The 19969-nt window shown below is 46.2% G+C and overlaps 1 long non-coding RNA gene across 1 annotated transcript; it reads right to left on the bottom strand.

Moving 5' to 3' along the window:
• Window positions 1-995: 995 nt before the first annotated feature.
• LOC121067070 lies at window positions 996-9388 on the bottom strand. Its single transcript, XR_005818086.1, has 2 exons — window positions 6471-9388; window positions 996-4948 (listed from the first exon to the last, which is right to left on the bottom strand). It is a non-coding gene; the product is annotated as an uncharacterized LOC121067070 (long non-coding RNA).
• Window positions 9389-19969: the final 10581 nt, after the last annotated feature.

Genomic DNA, 19969 nt, shown 5'->3' with positions numbered 1-19969 from the left:
GCAGCTTCCCATGTGAAAACCCTGATTCTTCTTGACAAGGCCAAGGCAAGGCAAAGCCAAGGCAAGGACGGAGCTTTTTTTTTTTTTTTTTTTTTCTCCCCCCAAACCAACTGTTATTGGAATAAGTAATTCTGCAGACCTGCCTTTCACATCTCACTCACTTTATGTGCATTCTAATTAATTTTGTCGGGAAAAATAATTGGCTCAGATCTGGTCGATCCGACTGAAGTTCTAAATAACTTTGGTTGAGTGGTATTTATATTTCAGCAACTAGTCTTGGGTGAAACGCTCACATGCTCAGAATACTAAGCCTGTGCTAACGTGGCATAAAAATAGCGCCATGGTCCATCGAGTGGCATTAAGTCCCATCTATAAAAAGACGTACGGCTGCCTCCGAAATGCAGCTGTCTTGGGGGCTGGAGGGGAGCAGACCAATCTGTGTCAGTGCGGAGTGGTGGGCAGCACAGACACACTACGTGTTAGCAGCAAGGTGGGGTGAAACGATTCTCAGCTGGGGAGGAGTGATAGGAATTACCCCGTGGAGACAGAGTGGGAACGCAGGAGCTGGTGGGGAAAGATCTTGAGGATGCGGTCACGTTGGGACAGTGCAGGGGCAAGGATCAGGCAGGGGGAGGGAAGGACAAGGACAGCAGTGGGAGATCTGGTGTATGGGAGGAGAGAAGAGGCATCACAGGCAATGAAAAAGCTGGGACTGCCCTCACCTGAGGGACAGACCTGGTCAGAGATGGGCCCAGGTGCTGGCGGGGAGATGTCATTCTGACAGCTGGACCGCCGTGGTCAGTAAGTAATCCTCCTACCATGGGATGGGCTGGGGTGCTCCCATCGCTGGTGATATAGGGCACAGGCACCTTGGCTACAGAAACACGCAGAGGGAAGGCAGGTGTTACTGTGCTGAAGGTCAGAGCGACGCTAAGAGTACCTGCGGTTTTCTTCATCCTACGGCTTCTCTGCAAACATTTGGGCCAGCACTTCTCTCCCCCTCCACCCGACAAATTTTAGATCTGCAGCCAGATCCTCACTCTCCAACTCAGCCTTCATCTCCGCTTGCCACAGCATCAGCCCACTCTCTTGGATCCTCGAAAAGGAAATTCATCTTTCCATCTGCTCCTCTTCATCTCCTTGTTGAATAGGTAGCATTTGCCTGAGATAGCTCGCCCCGTGCTGAAGAACAACACGTTTCGTGCTGCAGAGTGCCCCGAAAGCCCTTCTTTCCATAAGCGAGTTGTGTAAACTGGCTCTCCTTCTGCAAACCTTTCCTACTAGCCTGTGTTGGCTGCGGGGCTCCCCGGGGGAAGCCTGGGTAAATGAACAAGTGTGAAGAGTGCTGCCACAGCCTTCTGCACTTCTTTTCTCCCTGGTGTTAAAAATAATAACTCATTTGTAAATAACGTATCTCCCAGCCTGTTTTTATAGTGCTTTTGAGAGGCACTGGATTAGCAAGCCCGCAGCCTGACTTGCTCCTCCACCCCGGCTCACGTCCAGCAAGGGCAGCAGTGGTGCTAGCTGTGTCAGATCACAGCGTGCGGCCGGTGTTCTTCCATCCCTCTCCGGAGGACCTGCCCTTGCGAATGAGAGCAGTTTTCATTCCAGCTGAGTTTCTGATTTCTCTCCCGGGATTACCAACACGACCTGCACACGGGCAGCTTCTGATCATTGCAATGAGGACGCCAGGTTGCAAGAGCTACCAGCTCATTCCCAGGCAGTAACTAAAAGGTGCAGAGCACTCAAGCGAGTGGCACTGTCACCCTTGCTCCCTCAGGGCCAAAGCTGACAGCTGACTGGCAGGGTTTGCCAACACTGCTGCAATTCTTGCTGTCGCTAGAGTCTTTATCACCTTTCTCAGCCCTACAAAGGAGCACACTGATGCGAACGTTTCTTTCCACCAGCTCTCATGTTGACTCTGTGGTTAACTTCCTGCACAAGTCAACAGCCCTGAAATAGGATCGGCAAAACAGAAACACGGGAGGGAGGATGACTTAGCACCCAGCCTACAGACTGCGCCGTGGGCTGCCGCTCTCCGGCTCTCCCTGATGTGCCTGCTGGGCGAGGGCAAGCTGTGAGACCACACAGAGAAAGGCTACTCGCAGCAGGCTGCTCCTTCTCACTGCTAGCCTAGAGGAGCAAAAGGTATACCTGAGCCAGCTTTGCCAACGCCACCTCAAGTGCATGTAAAGACATGGGTAGCTGGCCTGTCTGCAGCTGGGATGGGGCCTCCAGCACCAAGGGATTGAGTCCGGCACCCGTCAGATCTTTCCCAGCACGGCACTGAAATCTGCGGGTATCCTTAATGGGCAACCCCAAGCCTGCCACGGGGACCCGGAGCTTCCACCAACAGAAAGGAATTTGCCTTTTCTAAATTCACTGCTGAGGAAGGAGTGAAACAAGGATCCTCTGGTGGTGACGTGAAATGGATCCAAGCCGCTGGGAAGGCACAGAAATCCTGCTGCCTGCCCCAGGATCCGTCCCATCCCACCAGCTCTGGACAACTGGAGCAGAGCTCATCCACGGTGAGTTCACCACTTCAAGGTGTGGTGTAAAGTAGGACCAGCTGGATGAAATCCTATGAGCTGTGTCAGAAACGAGATCGGGCACCTTCTGCCTTTAATCTGCATGGCCGGGGAAATAACCCAACGTTACAGAACACCCTACCTTAGGAAATTTCAGGGAGAGTCTTACCTATTTCTCATTTTTACTTCACATATTTTCTCCCATCCCTCCCTGCCCCCACTTAAAGATTTATTTGGTTTTCCCTCTCTCCGAGCTCAATCTAATTAAACAGAAAAAAATGCTGTATTCATGCGAGTGTTCTGTGAACTTTACTCAGGAAAAGTGCTGAATACACCAAAAGCAAAGAACAGTTTTTATGTGACTCTTTTTTTTTTTCCTGGGATTTTTTTTTCTTTCTTGCTCAGCAAAGCTGTTTTTCTATTAAGTAAAGAAACGGATGAAACCCCACACTTCAATACACAGGCAATTCAAACTTCAATAAAATAACAAAAACATGAAATGCTGTTTTATTGGTCACTGGATTCCTTTTCCGCACTGGGAGCATTTCCATACCAGTGATTAACAAAGTGAGGCCTTGATCCTTTGAGTGTAAGAGGCTTTTAAAACGACCAAGTTAAACTCTTGGAGTATAAGAATGGTTAGACTTAGGGTTGTCTGGGCAATATCCATTTGATTTCCATTTCCATATGGATTATGACACAATCTTGCATCTTGAACCTATGTACTTGCATACTAATTTTTCCCTGGAAACCTCTCCTACATTCCCTGTCCAAAATAAATGGTGATCTCATGATCAGCTATTTCATACTTTTCATCATTTCTCCTCATTATTCAGAGCGTGTCTCATGCCTTATTTACAAGCCGTGATTCAAACTGCGCCGTGGAGGAAATGGGCTGCAATTTCCAGATTAACTTCTCTGCGTAACGTTTTGTGGTAGCACCCAAGCGCTTCCCAAAGTCTTCACAGATTTGTCTAGACTGCTTCAGCGTGAGGTCCTGTGTCTGCAGGGTGTCAGGAAAAGGCTTGGGAAACAGCAATGTCAAGAACGAGCATTCGCAAGGCAACGTGCAGAAGGAGGAGAAATGCTGCGTGGTGGCACTGTGCTCCATGCGACAGCAAGGTGCTCGTCCCCACCTGCAGCATCAGCGTGACTCACAGCGGGATGCAGCCATTGGGTATGTAGGCACTGGGTAGCCAACTTTTCCCCTATCCTATTCTTTCTGTCCTGCTCAAAGGATGAGGAAGACAATGCTACCAATGTGTGAGGTTTCTCAGAGTTTGCACTTCTCACACCACTGCTGACTGCAGGGAGTATTCCGACATCCCTGGTGGTTACAGCTGCGGTTTGGCCGTTCCCCAGTGAGACCGTTTCTCAATTAAAAAGCAATCACATTTTGTTAAGATGAAAGAAAAATGGTTGTGAGAACCAATATTTGCAGAGCCACATCGGTAGGTTACAGCTATAAATTGAGCGTTCTTTTATCAGAGGATGCTTTCAGTGCACGTTTATGAATAGGGTGGATTTGTTTGTGCACTGGGCACGGGAGGTGCACGCGTTTGTTTGCCTTTTAGGTGTGGTGCGGGTAGGTAACTCCTTCCGCGATAACAGAATGTGATAGCTCCTGCTTTTCTGATTGCATTACTCTACTGCCTTTCTGGCTCTGCAGCCTCGAGTTGCAGCCTTGGTGTGAGCAAATACGTTGAAGGTTGCACTTTGGCCAGCGAGCTGCCAAAGAGCTGCATTTCAGCAAGATGTGGTGTCGCGCCTGGGTGGCTCTGTCCCAGAGCTGAGCTCCGTGTCACTGCAATAGTGTGGTAGAAAATGGCAAATTGAGCCACGCAGAGGTATGGCTCAACGAAGTCATTAACAAAGTGACCTCACGGAGAGGGGAGACAATGCAGGGGCCTGGCGTGATGATGCCCAAGAGTTTTCTTTAAGAGCAGGCTCTGCAGTAATGACGGTAACACAGAGAACAGCAACATATTACAAAGACCCTTTACAGCAAGCCCCCTGTGCCTGGATTTCCAGGAAGAAAAGAACTTGCCTGTAGTGCCAGCGCTTGCTTTACCTGATACATGGCAATGCCGGGGGGCTGTTTTGGGGAAGGCAGCCCTCCCTGTTGCTGTCCCCATCAGCGCCTGTCCCATTTCCCCTCTTGCCTTGGGCATGGCTGCCCCTGCCCTCACCTCCACCAGGCTTGGGGCCAGCGTGGGACGAGCAGTCACGAAGACCAGGCAGAAAAAGGCAAGAGGCAAGTTTGCAGAGAGGATCTGGCACAGCGAAGCCGTGAGCTGACCCCCACAGCACGGGCACGTACCACATGTAAGAGACTGGAGGAGCACGCACGGGTTTACCGACTTGAGCATCTCTGTCCTGATTATGAATGCACCAAGTGGAGTGAGGCAGAAGCTCAGTCCCTGCGAGGCAAAGTAAATAAAATAACATTAAAATCTAATTTTCTCTAGATTCCTACAAGCCTTTGGGAGGACAAAGGGATCACAATAGGTGTTTGTTTTCCTATAGATTTCCCATCATACTTCCACTGCCTCCTATTACATGCACATAGGCGGTGTCGGTTCGTTTCTTCTCCACTCCAGAAAAAAAGGAAAATAAATTGGGGGGAGTCCAATTACTGAAACTTAATTAAAACAATTTAAAAATGACTTAAGTAATTATCTAACAAGTGATCTTTTTGGTAACAGCTGTACACAGGCAATTTATTAGTTAGTGAAGCCAACCCTATTTTTTAATATAAACAGACTAATTAATCAGTGGTTAACTCTTGTAATGACCAGCCCTGGCATTTAATTATTGCTGCTGTCATCAAGCATAATAGCTTATTTCCCAGGGTTATTCTCTAAACTGCCAAGAGTGACCACTCCGTGTGAAGTTTAAAGCACTTTCCCTGACTATCTCTCATTTCCACATCCTCACAACTTTTTGGAGCACGCACATTTCCTAGCATGAGAAGTTTCACCCAGCTTTTTGGCTTGGTAGCAGATTTTTGGAAATGCTGAGAATTTTCTGGGGAGCAGAATTTTCCAGTTCTTTCAGGTTTTAGTTGCTTAGTGGGGAAAGGGGAGGAAAAATGTTTCCTTCTCACTTTAGAAAGCACCTCTATGGAAAGCACCTCACTTTTTTGAATGTGGCTGCGGAAAAAAAGGACCAAGATCTGCAACAGGCACATGTTGGAGGTATTTATGTTGCCTTGTTTTAAGTATCCAGCTGAGCTGCTGAAGTTTGGTGGTGAGGAGACTGATCCTATGGAGGAGAGCTGAGAGCCCCCACAGCTCAGCAGACAGCAACAACCTGAGTGCAGGCAGGTAAGAGAAAAGCTCAGTATGAGACCAACAGGAGAAAGTAAGGAACCTCCTGGGGTCCCCAGAGCTCACGAACAGCAGACCAAGAGCTGCCTGTCATTGGAAAAAGGTGAGAAGAAGAAACTCTGACAAGCTAGTCCTCTCCTAATCTTGGCCTTTCAAAAGGCTCTGGGATAATGAATAATACAGGAGTTGTTTATTGAAAAATGCCCCTTAAAAGGAGACACAGGCATTAGGTAAGACACGAAAACCTGGGAGGGCGGGCATGCCTATCTGGAGGGCATCTCCAAGGCCGTGGTCACACACATGTGGCTGTGGAGTACTCACCCAGCAAAAGCCTCGAGTGCACGGGGCCCTGCTGCTTCCCCACAATTACCCGGCCCTGTGCACATTTCAGAGAGTTAAAGATTTTCTAACGGATTTAATAAACCTGAAATGTCCGGCAACAGATGCCAGATTTGATCATCTCGCCAGGGCTGACAATAAAGAGGCTCACATAAACTCAGCAGGAAGGGAAGCAGAGAGTGCAGAGGAGCTATTAGCGAGGAGGCTAGCGTGAAGCAATTGCAGGCAGCAGTCAGTAGGGCAGTAAAAGCTAATAAAACCTTGATGTACAAACCAGACTAATCAAAGAGCAGGTCCCGCATATGTATCTCCAGTCCCCTTGGCCTTCACGCGGCAGCTGGTGGGAATAGCTTGATTGCCTTTGTAGATAAATGGATCCCAAGTAAGCGATACCTGAGCATCTCTGTCAGCCCACTGGACTGAAACAAGACTTCAAAATCCCCAAAATGAGCAGCAAACTTCCTCGAGTTTTCAAGCTGTCAGCTCTCCGCAGCCTTGTGGTGGAAAAAAGCCCAGGGTTTGGCTTTGAAGGTGAGTCAGCATGGGGGAAGGGAGAGGCTGCCTTTTTCTGGAGCGTATTTTCTGCAAAAGGGCAAATAAACAGTGCTGCTTTCTGCCCCATGGAGCAACGGAGGGCAAGGCCAGACCCAGCTCTTGGTCATGCAGGAACAAACCTGGATTTGTAAACAGAGTTATTCCCAATATACCCTGGGGAAAACAGGAGCAGCCCTGGGACCCTGTTGCCTGAATTTTCCATGGCCAGGCTTCTCCCCAAAGCTACACCGAGGCTTTGGCCACATGGTGAGTAATAACGGAATGTTTTAGTAAAAAGCGGATGGCAAAGGACGTGAAAGCATGCCTGGTGCTGCCCTCCACTCATGTCACCTCCCTGGCCACACGCAGAGCTGGTCTGGTCCCGCAGCACTCTACATGAAGAGCACAATCCAGCCGCCACACTGGTGTTGGAGAGACTGGGCTCAGGAGATAAAGCAGGTATTTGCCACGTACCGGCCTTAAGACAGCCTGTGTCAATCTGATGAATGCGGAGGGAGAATAGGTAGGAGTTGCTGTAGTGGACCTAGACTAGTAATGACTCTACGTTTCTGCCTGCCGTAAGCACTTCTGCCTAATTCTCAGGATGAAGACACCCAGCCCTCCCTCCCCATCACACGAGTCCTCCCCCATCTGCACCCTGGGGAGATGAGTCTGCATCTGGGGAGGAGCGGAGCGAGGCTGTTTCCTTGGGGCTCTAATTACACCTCTAATTACAGCACTGGCCATGACGGGGACTGAGACCTACTGGAGAGACCCAGAACCGTTCCTCCACCAGCAAGGGCAGAACAGGAGGCTTCAAAGAGTGCTTTGAACCACGACCATTACTCCTGGCAGTGAAACAGCATTTAGCAGCTAAGCATCCAGACCCGGGGTAGCTCTGCTTCCACCTAATTCAAACACCGAGCCCAGAAGGAAACCAAATAGGAGCTTTGCTGGCAGAAAACACCCCATTTTGTTATTTTTGCGTTGGCTGGTCAGGCTGCAAAACAGCAACGTATGGTCCAAGGGCACAGGCTTTTACTACCCAGCGGTGCACGCATGCACGGGCAGCACGCAGGCTGTATGCACACGTGTACGTGCTCTTCTTGGTGGGGAAGCATCGGAGACCAAACCTTCCTCTGAGGTCACTCTGTCACTGGAGGTCACACGAGGGACTTTGCTGGCATCAGTAGCTTTCTGCAGGTGCAAAAGCAGCCTCCTTCTACAAGGGCAGGAGCTGGGTCAGGCACACGAATTTCGTGCCTCCCGTTTTGTGCATGGCCCGTGCACTGCGGTCCTGGGGTTGCTGGAAGAGCAGCTCCCTGCCCGGCCACTGCCCTCGATGTGGGTTTCTCAGTCATCTGAAAGCTCTCATGACTTAGAAGTCTGTCGTTACGGGCAAAGGAGAGGGCAATCATGGCGTTATTTCTCGTTTGCGTACCGCGGGGTGTCTTCAGGAGCACAGATGCTCTCGATGCCGATGGCGCAGAGATGAGTCTGGCCCCAAACATCAGCATTATGCTGAGCACCGGAGGGTACCGCTCCCACCAGGTGCTGGCAGTGCCAAGCAGTTTTGTAACTGATGTTCACATCTCCTGGCAGAAAAGTGCGTGGAAGTAGGGCAGCCATATATTTCCTCCAATTTGGCATTGAACCGGAGGCAGAGAACAGGCGTAATTTCCATGCCAGGCTGGAGATGTAATAGAAAAGCCATCTAGCAGGTGAAAAATGAAGTGGCCCCTGACACAGGCAGATACTCCCTCCCACCTACTGCAGCCTTCCTGCTGCTCCCTGGTGTCTTTGTAATACAAACTGTGCTCATTTCACAGGCTCACCGCAGGCCAAATGGCTGTTCATCGCCCCTGCCTGTGCTTCTCTAATCATCTGCAGCCCTTCATCTCCTACGCGGGGCATCTCCACGTGCAGCCAGAGCGCAGCATTACCCTTCCTGCTGCACCACCCAGGGCACTTGGAGTCCAGAGCGGGCTGCAAAACCAGGTGCTGCTGGAGCATAGGCTTCAAAGGGGGCTGGCAAAGCGTGCCGGGGGTCTGGGCACCTCCCGGCTAAAGGAAACTCAGGCTCCGTGCCCAGCAGCTCGGTTATGCCTGTGCTCATCATGGTCATGCTTGGCAGTGGGGTGGATGTGCCTGAGGTGGAGAGGGAACATCTTGGTGCTGATGGTGACGCAGTACCTGCTGGGCTGAGGTCAGGTTGGCAGTAGACCCCTGGGATTTTGGCCAGGAGGGAGCACTTCTGCCCCTCCTGTGTCCTGCCGATGCTGCCCAGGATGTGATTTAGCACAGAGGCATGAAGAGCTGTGTGTGCCTGATGGGCAACAAGCATCAGGCATGGGTTGCCAGTGCTTGGTAGCTAAAGCCTTGTTGAAGAGGAGCGTTTTGTGTTACACATTTCTGAGGAGCACCCATCCTTTTTCTTTGCCATGCTTTCTCTTTGCAGTCCAGTGTCCCAGGGAAGCCTTGCTGGTGCTGGGGTCCTGGGGGAGTCCTCCTCTTTCCGCAGTGGACCACTTTCATGTGTGCCTCATCACCACCAGACGTGTTCCCTTGGTCCTAAAATCATTTAAACAGGTTTCATTAGCTAAAGACAATCTGCTTTTAAAGAGATTTTTATCACATATTCCTCTTTGTACTTATCCTATCTTGGTACTGTAGCCTTGTTTTTGTAATATTTAACTACAGCCCCTGTGAGTTGCCCCTGCTCTTGTTTCATCTCCCAGTATGCTGCACTTCCTCACATGCATATTGGCACACAGTAAGTTAGAGCAGGTTTCTTTTTTTAATACCTAGTATCTTGAATATTTGCAGTTTCAGTTGCATTAGCCCCTAGAAGGGCACCACTATACTACCTACTGTATATGCAAATGGCTAGGGAATTTGTTCATTTTCAAAACAAAATGCGTTCTTCGACCTGGACCCAGATGACTGATGAGCAAAATAATGTTGTGACTATGGCTTGATTAGACCTTAGCATTTAAAATAAATGCGTCCGCTTTAGTGAGGCTTATACAGTTTTTCTGCCGGCTCCTCAGTAGCCATTACATGGTGGAGCTTGATTAAAGGAACGTGCATTTCAAAATCGCGTTCCTACACATGTTCACTTAAACTGAACGTGAAACATTTAAACATGCCTGTCTGGATTGCCTTCTTGCTAATCAGTCACCAAGGTGAGCTGACACATCGCCTGTCCTCTAGCCAGCTAGGCAGCACAACTCACACGTAAATTCGATATTGGGCAAGATAGCTGTCCATCAAACGTGAATAATAGGTTGGAGGAGTTAATAGTCTGTTCCCAGATATTTTACGAGCAGAAACATGGTCTACATTTACAGAATCAATTATTCACCGTGAACAATTGGCCCAATTTTTCTCATTCAAAACACAAGGTAGTTAAATATGTGCCATTATCTCTCAGTTTTCAAGATTCATGGATCTTAAGGCCAAGGGGGTAATTAAGATCATCTAGGTTGACCTCTAGCTTAATACAGGCTAAAAACTATCTTCTGATTATTTCTGCATGGAGACCATCATTTCTGCTTGAGCAGCAGCACATCTTTTAAAAAGACAGCTAATTATGATTTGAAAACATTGTGTGTTAGAGAATCTGGTACATCCCTTTAAGCTGTTTGTATAATCACCCTTGTTGCCAACATTTTTGTCTTGTTTCTAATCTGAATTTGTCCTGCTTCAGCTTTCAGCCACAGGATCTTATTACGCCTTTACACCACTAGATTAGAGATCCATCTGCCATCAGAACCCCCTTTCATAATGGTGTTTGTGAGTCATGATCACATCACCTTTTATTTTCTCTTGACTAAGCTAGCAACATTAAGCTTTGTTAGCCTTTTGCTATACAGCCAGTCGTCTGATCTGAGATTATACTTGCAGCTTCCATCTGAACCTTTTCTGGCTTGTGCTTTTATGAGGCCGACACAAAATTTCCTTAGAATTGCCAAAGCCCACAGCTGGCAGTTCCCTGTGTGGGGACTGCATCCAGCCTCACATGGCTCTGAATTACATTAGCTTAACATGACATTAGCTTAACATGAAGGGCACACAACTGAAAATTGCTGGTTGCTGGAGCACAGGTGATGGTGGCTTGAGTGTCTTCTACATCCAAAGAAGCTAAAGTCCAAACCAGCAACATATAAATACTTCACAGTTTAAAAATCCAGTTTCATGAAGCTGAAAAAAAAAGTAATTCTGGAGAAAGAATTTAAAATGCAAGACATCATAATAGTATGCCTAATTTTGTTTCCATCCATCTCCAAAAGGAAAAAGGAGAAGTAGAGAGGTCCAGCAAAGGACAAGAAGAGAGATTACAGATACAGCCAAAATCATTTCATTCAAAGAAACTTTAAATAGACCGGACTTTGTCAGCTTGGAAAGGAGTTGACTGAGGAGTGAACATGATGTAACACAACTAAAAATGGTGTGGAAAAGGTGAATGGAAATGACTGCATACAAGGATGAGGAGGCGCAGCCCAGGTGAGCTGGCCACTGCTGGAGGCTGGTTCGGTGGCCCTTTGATTGTGCCCTGTCCAGCCATTCTCGCCTTCCTGAAGTGTGAAGGGTAACTGGGAATTTTATGCAAGTGTTTATTACATGCCCCAAAGCCACACAGCTGCCCAAGTGTGAGAAAAAAGTTACACTGGTAAAAAGAAGCAAGCTGGCTTGAAGTAGGCGAATGCAGCTGAATACAAATGCATGCACACACACACAAATAGGGAAAAAAGAGATAGTAATGAATATAAATTAGAAGGTTGGAAAACCAGAAAATGTCTTGGTGGAGTGACAGGACACAGGGAAAAACCTAAGGCGAGAGAGCTAATGGCAGTAAAACAAAGTTTTTAATATGCCTATTAATAAAAAAAAATCCTAACAATGAGTCTAGTCTGTAAAAACATGTTTTTAATGTAGAAATGGCAGATAGATTCAATATATCTTGTTGCTCCAAATGTTTTTTTGAAAAGTCTGCGTGAAGAATTCACCAAGGGCGAAGATGAAATCTGTTCCCTTCCAACAGCAACTTGGCAATGTGCTAAATGCGCTAATAAGCTGGCTGTTTTTAACCAGTAGGTCTGGTTGCAGCAAGAGTTTTAGAAGAGCTGGATGAGGAGAGCTGTGGACTATTAAACTGGTAAACCCTGGGAGCACTGGAAAGACTTGCTTGTCTGGAGATACAGAAGTTACAGATATTGATAACTTCATGCGTGTCAGCTTGGTCCTCAGCAAAATAATGCAATGTCATCAACAACAAGGAGGAAAAAAAAAAAAAAAAAAAAAAAAAGAACTGCAGTCAACAGCGATCAGTTTAGCCTCAAGGGAAACAAATTGTTCAATACCAGCATGGCATCACGTTTGTTTAGCAATAGGAGTGTTGGGGAGAATGTGTTTATATTTCTCTAAGGTGTTTGTTATGGTACTGAAAAAACATTTTTATCAAGAATTATTCAAATGAACAAGTTGTGGTAAATGAGACTAAAAATAATTTAGCGGACAGGGCTCAAAACATGCTGTTAAGTCTAGAGACATCTTCTGTAGGCAACTGCGGGCTTTCTTGACCTGTTCTCTTCAACCCGTTGCTACAGAAATGACCCAGAAGAAGACCTGCAAATATTGCTGAAAACTGGGGAGTGAGGGTAGAGAAGAAGACACACCACTGAGCTGAAATACTCCTAAAAATAGGAGTCTGCAAATATTTCAATGCAGCCAGAAGTGAAGAGATGTGCCTCAGGAGGAGGCGAGTAGGCCGCCCTCACAGAAAGGGGACACTGCCTTGGGTATCCACAACCCTGAAGGACTGGACAACCAGGGTGCAAAGTCAGATAAAAACAAGCCTCCGTTTGCTGTTCTGCAGCAAAAACAGCTGAAGTGATCCCTGGCCACAGGAAAAGGTTCATTTCTGGCGTCAGCACCCAGTTCTGCTCCTCACACGCCCTCTTGCAGCAGCATTAAAGGCTTCAGAGGAGAGCTACGATGGGGGAAAGCGTTGTCTCTGTAAATCCTTTGTTCAGGAGAGCAGATCAAGGTCTTTTATACAGGAGGTAAACTGGAACAGCAGGTTTTACCTTTTTTAGTTTCAGGACTTCTACTGCTCTTCTTGTGCTCTGTGACAGACTTCTTAGGAGCAGGCCATGGCCCAAACCGCAACACAGGCACAAACCACTCTCTGATCCGGGCCCTCCCTCCCTGCTTTGCTCTCCCTTATTTTTAGGCTACTAAAAATGGTGATGACTTTTATAGTTTATTTCAGATAAAAGTATGAAACGTGGCTGGTTGCAAACTGATGGTAGGCAGGGAGATTTATCGTTCAGGCTAATTCCTTACCATCTAGGAAGGCGCTTTGACTTCAGTAGGAGCTGGATTAAGATCTGACCAAGAAAGTAATATTAGAATTGGGATTACATTTATTAATTGGTTTGTTTCCCTGCTTGGACTGCTAGACGACACTTCTGTCTCAGTTATTTCTCTAACAGCACTGAGGGACAAAGCCAGGATTCAATTAAGTACAAGAACGAAAGGCACAAGAAATGATCGTCAGCAGTGCAGGATTGTTTCTTTCTGCAGAAGCACGCAAAGTGCTTGTTTGTTGTGGGCGCGTTTGCCAAGCTGAGAAGTTATAGGCAATATTGATCTGGGCTCCCAGCTCCGTGGAAGCAGGTGCTGGGCGGAGGCCAAGAAGGGTGAAGTCTCAATGCGGCGTCGGTCGGGCTCAATGGGCCGTTCTTCGAGCGAGGATCCCCTTCTTTTCAGTGTTTGCACCTGTGTGGGTTGCACGCCTCCATGGGTGAAGCTAACAGGAGGCAGTGTTGTCTGGGGACCAGAGCTGGGACCTGAGGGAAGGGCACTCGGCCCTGGTTTCGAGCTCTCCTGCTGGGATGGCAGGCGGTCCCTGGGAAATCCTCCTCAGCCCAGGTTTACGCGCTGTGGGATGGGGATAGCGTGACGCGCGGCACGTTTGAAGTGGCTGGGGGGCTCCAGATGAAAGCTGAAAAGTCAACAAGTCCTGAGTTTCATTATGAATTTTCATAAATCCTTTTTTTCCTGACTGTTGACAGATATTAGCTTTTCTTATCTCTTCATGAATGTGTAAACCAGAAACTGAGACCTTCTTTCTCCAACCATGAGGTGACTTAATCCGAATTGATTTGATTTTTATTTTTTCAGGTAAGCCCTACAAGATTCCACAGTGATTGCTCAGAGGTGACCTCAGACAGCTAGGAAGAAATACAAGTTTGTGAGCCCTTCTGGGCAGAGCACTTGGGCTCGTTGTGGAAGGGGAAGTCTATGTAATTACAGTTTTTTTCTGTTTGAAAAAGGCCATATTTTCTTCCTGCTGGGAAGAGTTCGATGTCAGATCTGGCATTTCTCTTTCACCAAACATGTTGAAAAATGTGAATTTGGAATCTCTTTTCCTCTTTTATAAACAATATAATTCATATAATAACATTTACAAAGCTTATGACTATATCCAGTTTACATGGGCTGTAAACGTGGAAGAGTGTGCCAAAGGAGGGCAAAGCACTCTCAGGAATCGATACAAAACAAATGGCCCTGCACAGCCGGCCCGTAAGAAAAATGTGGTGGTTGACAAATTCTTTGCTCCCCGCAATGCTCTGGGCTCTCGGCTAACCTCAAGCACGCATCCGTTAGAGCTCCATGTGGAGGGCAAGATTTTGCTCACGTCGGCATTGTCTGACCTCTCCATTTCTGCTGAATATCTGTGTCACCTACTGATTGCTCTCTCTGTAAAATAATCCTCCTTAAATTATTTAGATGCATATTCTGCCTGCCCCTCGGCTTGTGTTCTAATTCTCGTGAGCGAAATGACCTCAATTAGAAATTCTTGCTTAAACATACAATATCGTGGAAATGGTTTCAGTTTGTCTTGTCCTTTCTTGCTTTTTTTTTCAAGCCCCATTTTGTATATTTTTGCTCATCTGCAACTCATTAGCTTCTGTCATTACCTTCCCTTAAAACAAAACTTACTAGAAGATAATTATTTAATTTGCAAAAAGGAATTAAAAATGCCATAATTAAGGTTGTAGTTTTCCTTTTTATACCCTTGAGGGGATACTATTTTCTCTAATTATATAATCATACTAACCCAGGCCTCATATAAAGATACATGCATTTTTAATATCAACATTTCTTTTTTTTTGCTTTCATTAGAAATGCTTGTAATTTATGATGGTAAAAGTGAGATTGGTATTAGGGCTATTCATTTTTAACTTGGAGCCTTTTATTGTTGCTCAGGGTACTGTACTAATCAAGGTGTACAGCGCTCTTCGCCACTCTATTTTAGTATCATTTCCAAATACATTTTACACATTATTCTTATGTCAAAATTGGTATTAAAATGGCTCCAAAAGTAGTTGTTTCCTAACAGCTGGAGACAGGACTGCAGCTTACCAATTCTTGCAATGAAAATCAAATTTCACTCCAGCATCCACCTACCTACAATCTTTTCAAGCTTCTTACAAATTATCTGGCACTTAACTCGGAAATTAAATTCTGTGTCTCACCAAACAATTTATCAAGCTTTTATTTTTCCAATTCATCTATAGTAAACTTCTGGTGCTTTTCCAGTCATTCTTTTCTACCCCTGAGAAAATCAGGGCTGCTAGTATTGAACTCTGACATTAACGTGAACCAAGACTTGACAGGCCAGGCTTTTCAAGGTTAGCCCCTGGCTGTGCCATCCACGTGGTTTTGAGTTTATTTGTCAGAAGAATCTGGCTGAATTTTTACCTCGCCTTTCCTAAATCCAGTTATTTTGTGGAGAAACCCACATCTGTCTGATATGATTTGCCTTTCAAAATACTCTCCTGACTCATGATTAATAAATAATTCTCTCAGAATGTACAGTTTGTGGTCCAACTCTTTGGTCCCTAATCTCCAATATTAACTGTAGGTTAACTCATACTTGTCTGGCATTTTTTATCTGTATCCTACACAAGAGGCTCTTTTGCATTTTCATTAATCTCTGTAACCTCCCGTTTGTGCTCATTAGTACCCACACATCCTCTGCAGGCTTATTGTTAATACGTTTTCTTAACAAATTCAAAGGCAAAGAAAACATTTAGTGCCGCTGTCACTTTTTTCTTCCAAGAGCTCTATTTATTGACCCATTATTTTTCTGCAGTTTTCATTCCTCCAGTATATTGATGGCATTTCCTGTTTTTAAATATTTATGTGCTTTCTTCTTGGTTTCTTTTTTTTCCCCATTTGCTCTTCATGTCCTACAGTTACTTAAGTTTCTGCTCATACGCTCCTGGGATTACTGCACTGCTTTGTTCTGTACCCACAGTTACACCATGGCTTCTTTACTGGAATACCTTAAGTACGGCCAAATTCCACCCCAATAGAATTTGTTGGGTTTGGCAGATGAAAATCAAACAAACCACATCCAACATTGGTTTAATATGCTGGGAGATTGCAAAATTATTCTTCCATTTACTTCAAATATTTACTGATGTTGGAAGATACCTTTCTTCTTCCTTCTCCCTTTTCTCCCCTCTTTTCTCCCAAAAGACCAGAGCCTTGTATATTTTGTCTATCCTAACTCACTGCATGCTGAGCTCTGGACAATGTCATTGGCAGCATCGCTCACATCCGATTCGAGTGACTTTCTCACTCATAATTCCAGATACACCTATGACACTCATGTTTAAGGGGGCTTGATGAGCACAGAGGGGTGCTGCCACCAGCAGAATGAGGAAGAGGCAACAGGACCTGACACAGAGCTGCTTGTGTCTGAGAAAGACAAACGAAGCATTTTCTGATTTCTGGAAGTTGTTCAGATTAAAGGTTTTTTGTTTGTTTGTTTGTTTGTTTTTCCCTGCATCATGTCACATCTCAGCAAAAATCTTAAAAATGTATAATTTAATGTCAAGAAAAATATCGTGGTAAAATTCAGTAAAATAATAAAAAAAGAATTATTTGCAGAAAAAAAAGAAAAAAGAAAAAAGAGCTAGAAAAGAGCTCTATTTTAAGCTTAGTGAAATGAACGTGACTTTGCTCCATTTTGTAAAACCACGTCTCTGGTTTTCTATCACTTCTAGAAGTATTCAGCAAGAGTGCTGATGGGAGAAGAGATTTATCATGGAAAAGTGCGCTCTACAGCCGAAATAAGGGTAGGCTTTCTCACTAACAACAGCCTCAGAGAGATGTTTGAGACAATACAAGCCCAGCTGCCTGCAACCTGTTGGATGTGACAGTTGGAGAGGTACCTGGCAGGTTTCTTATCAGGGTAAATTTATTATGCAGATAAGCGCAGAGATACTAGAGATGGTGCCTGGGTACACACATGTTCGGTACCTTGGTATTGCCACTGCTGGGTACTATATCCTGTAATTTTGAAATCTCCCACTGGTAACAGCATTTTCCATCAGTTTTGACCAGATGTGTGAGCGCAGAAGAGACAAGCTAGAGCAGGCTACTTACTGCTAGTGTCAGTTTTGGAGTATTTACTGTATGTTGTCGCTTTGATTAGTGACAGCACTTTGAGACTCTCACTGTGGACCGGAGCCCTGCTATATTAGGTGCTGTGCAAGGACAAAACAAAAAGATAGTCCTTGCCCTGAATACTTTCCTGTGTGTGTGTGAGAGAGAGGGAGAGACAAAAACCCATCTGGAGAGCAGAAGGAGATAAGGGAATAACAATCATCGGACCAATAGTGAAGCTTTGGGGTTATGGGGTAGGGGAGTGGGTCCCTGCAGTAGTAGCCTTACAGAAGAATGAGGACAGGATTGCTGTAGTCAAGTCAAAGCTGCAGAAACGGATGTTGCACCAACAGAGATGTGAGAAGATGAGGAACCAGATAAGATTCTCACTGGGTGATTGCGTCACATCCGGTAAAATAAATGATGCAAAATGAATCTCCAAGATGGTTATATCAGAGGTGACTCCTCCTGGGTACACCTAACACCCATGGACGAGCTGAACCAAGGATGTGGTCTGCAGCAATTGAACAAGGGACTTGTTGGGACGTTTGGACAGAGTGGAGGACAGAAGAGATAGATGAAGATGCTTTTTTTTTTTTTTTAACCATGTTGGGGTTGAACAGACATCCAAAAAGAAATGTCTGAAAGACTGGCCATGATTTTAGTCCGGACAGAAGGAGACTGAACTGCAGTAGCTGGTAGATCTGGGAATGATGAGGAAAGTGAATTCTGCTTGCAAATGAAACCACCCAGAGACAGAATGGGATGGTGAAAGAGGAGGAACCAAGGACAGAGCCTTGAAGCCCCAAAGGCTGAAGAAAGGCCAAAGAAGACCTCCCAGTTGAAGGGGTGGGAAAATGACATGCAGAGAAGACAAGAGGAGTGTGGTTGCCTGTGTTGAGAGTGGTGGAGAGGCCAGGATAAAGAAGGAGGAGGAGGGTGGAGTCTTGTAAGCTGATTTAGAATGCATCATTACTGCCTATAAAGCCCTTGCTCACCCTAGTCCCTAGTGATATCTGAACACCAAAAATGTGTAATGTCTACGTCCTCAGTTCCCACGTGTAAAGCAGAAAAGGCTATTTGCAGCCTGGTGGAATAAGCAGACATCTGCAGGGAAAGCAGCATCCCTGACGGAGAGCTGTGGCTGTGCAGGGAAGAGGAAAAGGAGGGAGGAGAAGCGAGTTGTTCCCAGCTGGCCAGTGCTGGAAAGAGAGAGCAGTGGGAAGCGCTCCACAAGCTGAGAGCAGTGGCAGTAATTGAAGGTGGAAGTGGTGGGAGACCAGGCTGAGGCTGTCAAAAGCATGTGGAACAAGAAACACGAGGAAAACAATTGAGAAGCCAATAATATCATTGGCAAGCGAAGTGCTGAAGTCCAGCAAGAGATCAAGAACATCAGGACGAAGAGAAAGACGAAACAAGGAAAACAAAAGATAAGGGGCAGGATCATGCCAACACAACCCCATGCATGTGTGGACAGCAGCCTCCGGTTCCTGTGCTGTGACCAAAAATATCAACTCGCTGTCTTCTCCAAGGAGGCTGTGCAAAGCCGCTTCTGGACAAAGATTTTGGCCAGGGACAGAAGGCACGTGGCTGGTGTGCAGCCAAAGGCTTGGTTCTGCTGTGACTTTCTCCCTCTGTCGATTAACTGCCTCTGCCCCAAAGTACACACACGAAACAGTCCATTTTCTAGCCATTGTGTGTTTTTTTTAACTTACCCTACACTTTCCACTGATTGCTAGTGACACAGACCTGATGGCATTTATATCCAGTTATGTTTCTCTTCTCTCTTTCCTCAAATTTGTATTTACACTGCTGCTTTGTGGTGTTTGAGATGGGGAGAGCCTTTATATAATATATGTCAGGCAATCTTTATTAAAAAAGAGGCAGAAAAACGGAGAAGTGAATGATTTGGTAGAGCAACTCAATAAGCCAAAGCATATTTTACAAAAAAAAAGAAGCATCAGCAGTCATGTAGGATAATATCATACACTGAGCAGGATTCGTGGCTGTGCATAAGTTAGTGCAGTACTTTGACAGATAAAAAGGTAAATGAAATCTTCCCTCTCTGCTCACAGAAAAAACGGTTCTCACAGATTCCCTTGTACCTCCAGTCATTGCCAAACTCCCATTTTCCTTCTCCCTGGACTCAGAAGCTGGGGATGAAAAGGCTTAGAGAAATTTTGCCAACCTCTAGCTCCGTATTTTCTAGCATTGACATTTAATTGTCTCTGTGGGCATGTGGCAGGCAAGTCTGTTGCCGAAAATTTTTTATATACAGAGGATGAAATTTCTCACTGTGATTAGGAGGTGGTACCTGAGCTGGGCTGAGGAGGTTCATTGGCTTTTAAAATGCTTACCTGTGCATCAGCAAAAATGTATAGGGTGCTTTAGCGAGGGAATAAGAGAGTTTAGCTCCCAGTGGCAGCTAAATGTCTAATGTCCCAGCCCTGTGTCACTTTACGTGTGCACTGAACTTAACCTGCATGTGCTGCTGGAGGGGACTGGGAAACTACAGGGCCATGTGTTGGCCCCATGGGGGTGTTTAGCCCCATGAGATGCCCTCAGACAGCGTGCCCAGGCTGCAGCTGGTGGCCCCATGGGGCTGGGCGCCCAGGAGCTGCTCCAGCTGCCTGCTCCATGCCTTTGTCCTGGGAGCTACAGTGCCAGAAAGGACCTGGTCCCCAGGTCGCCCTGGGGTTCTTGGGGGGCATTTATCTCCTGGGGAGGGCAGAGGTTTGGGATGCCCGTGGGTGCACGGGGTGTCTGGGCCAG

The sequence above is a fragment of the Cygnus olor genome, chromosome 3 (assembly GCF_009769625.2).
Source record: "Cygnus olor isolate bCygOlo1 chromosome 3, bCygOlo1.pri.v2, whole genome shotgun sequence".
NCBI classification, from domain to species: domain Eukaryota; kingdom Metazoa; phylum Chordata; class Aves; order Anseriformes; family Anatidae; genus Cygnus; species Cygnus olor.
The sequence above is the reverse complement of the archived record's forward strand: the minus strand, read 5'-3'. Positions and strand labels throughout refer to the sequence as shown.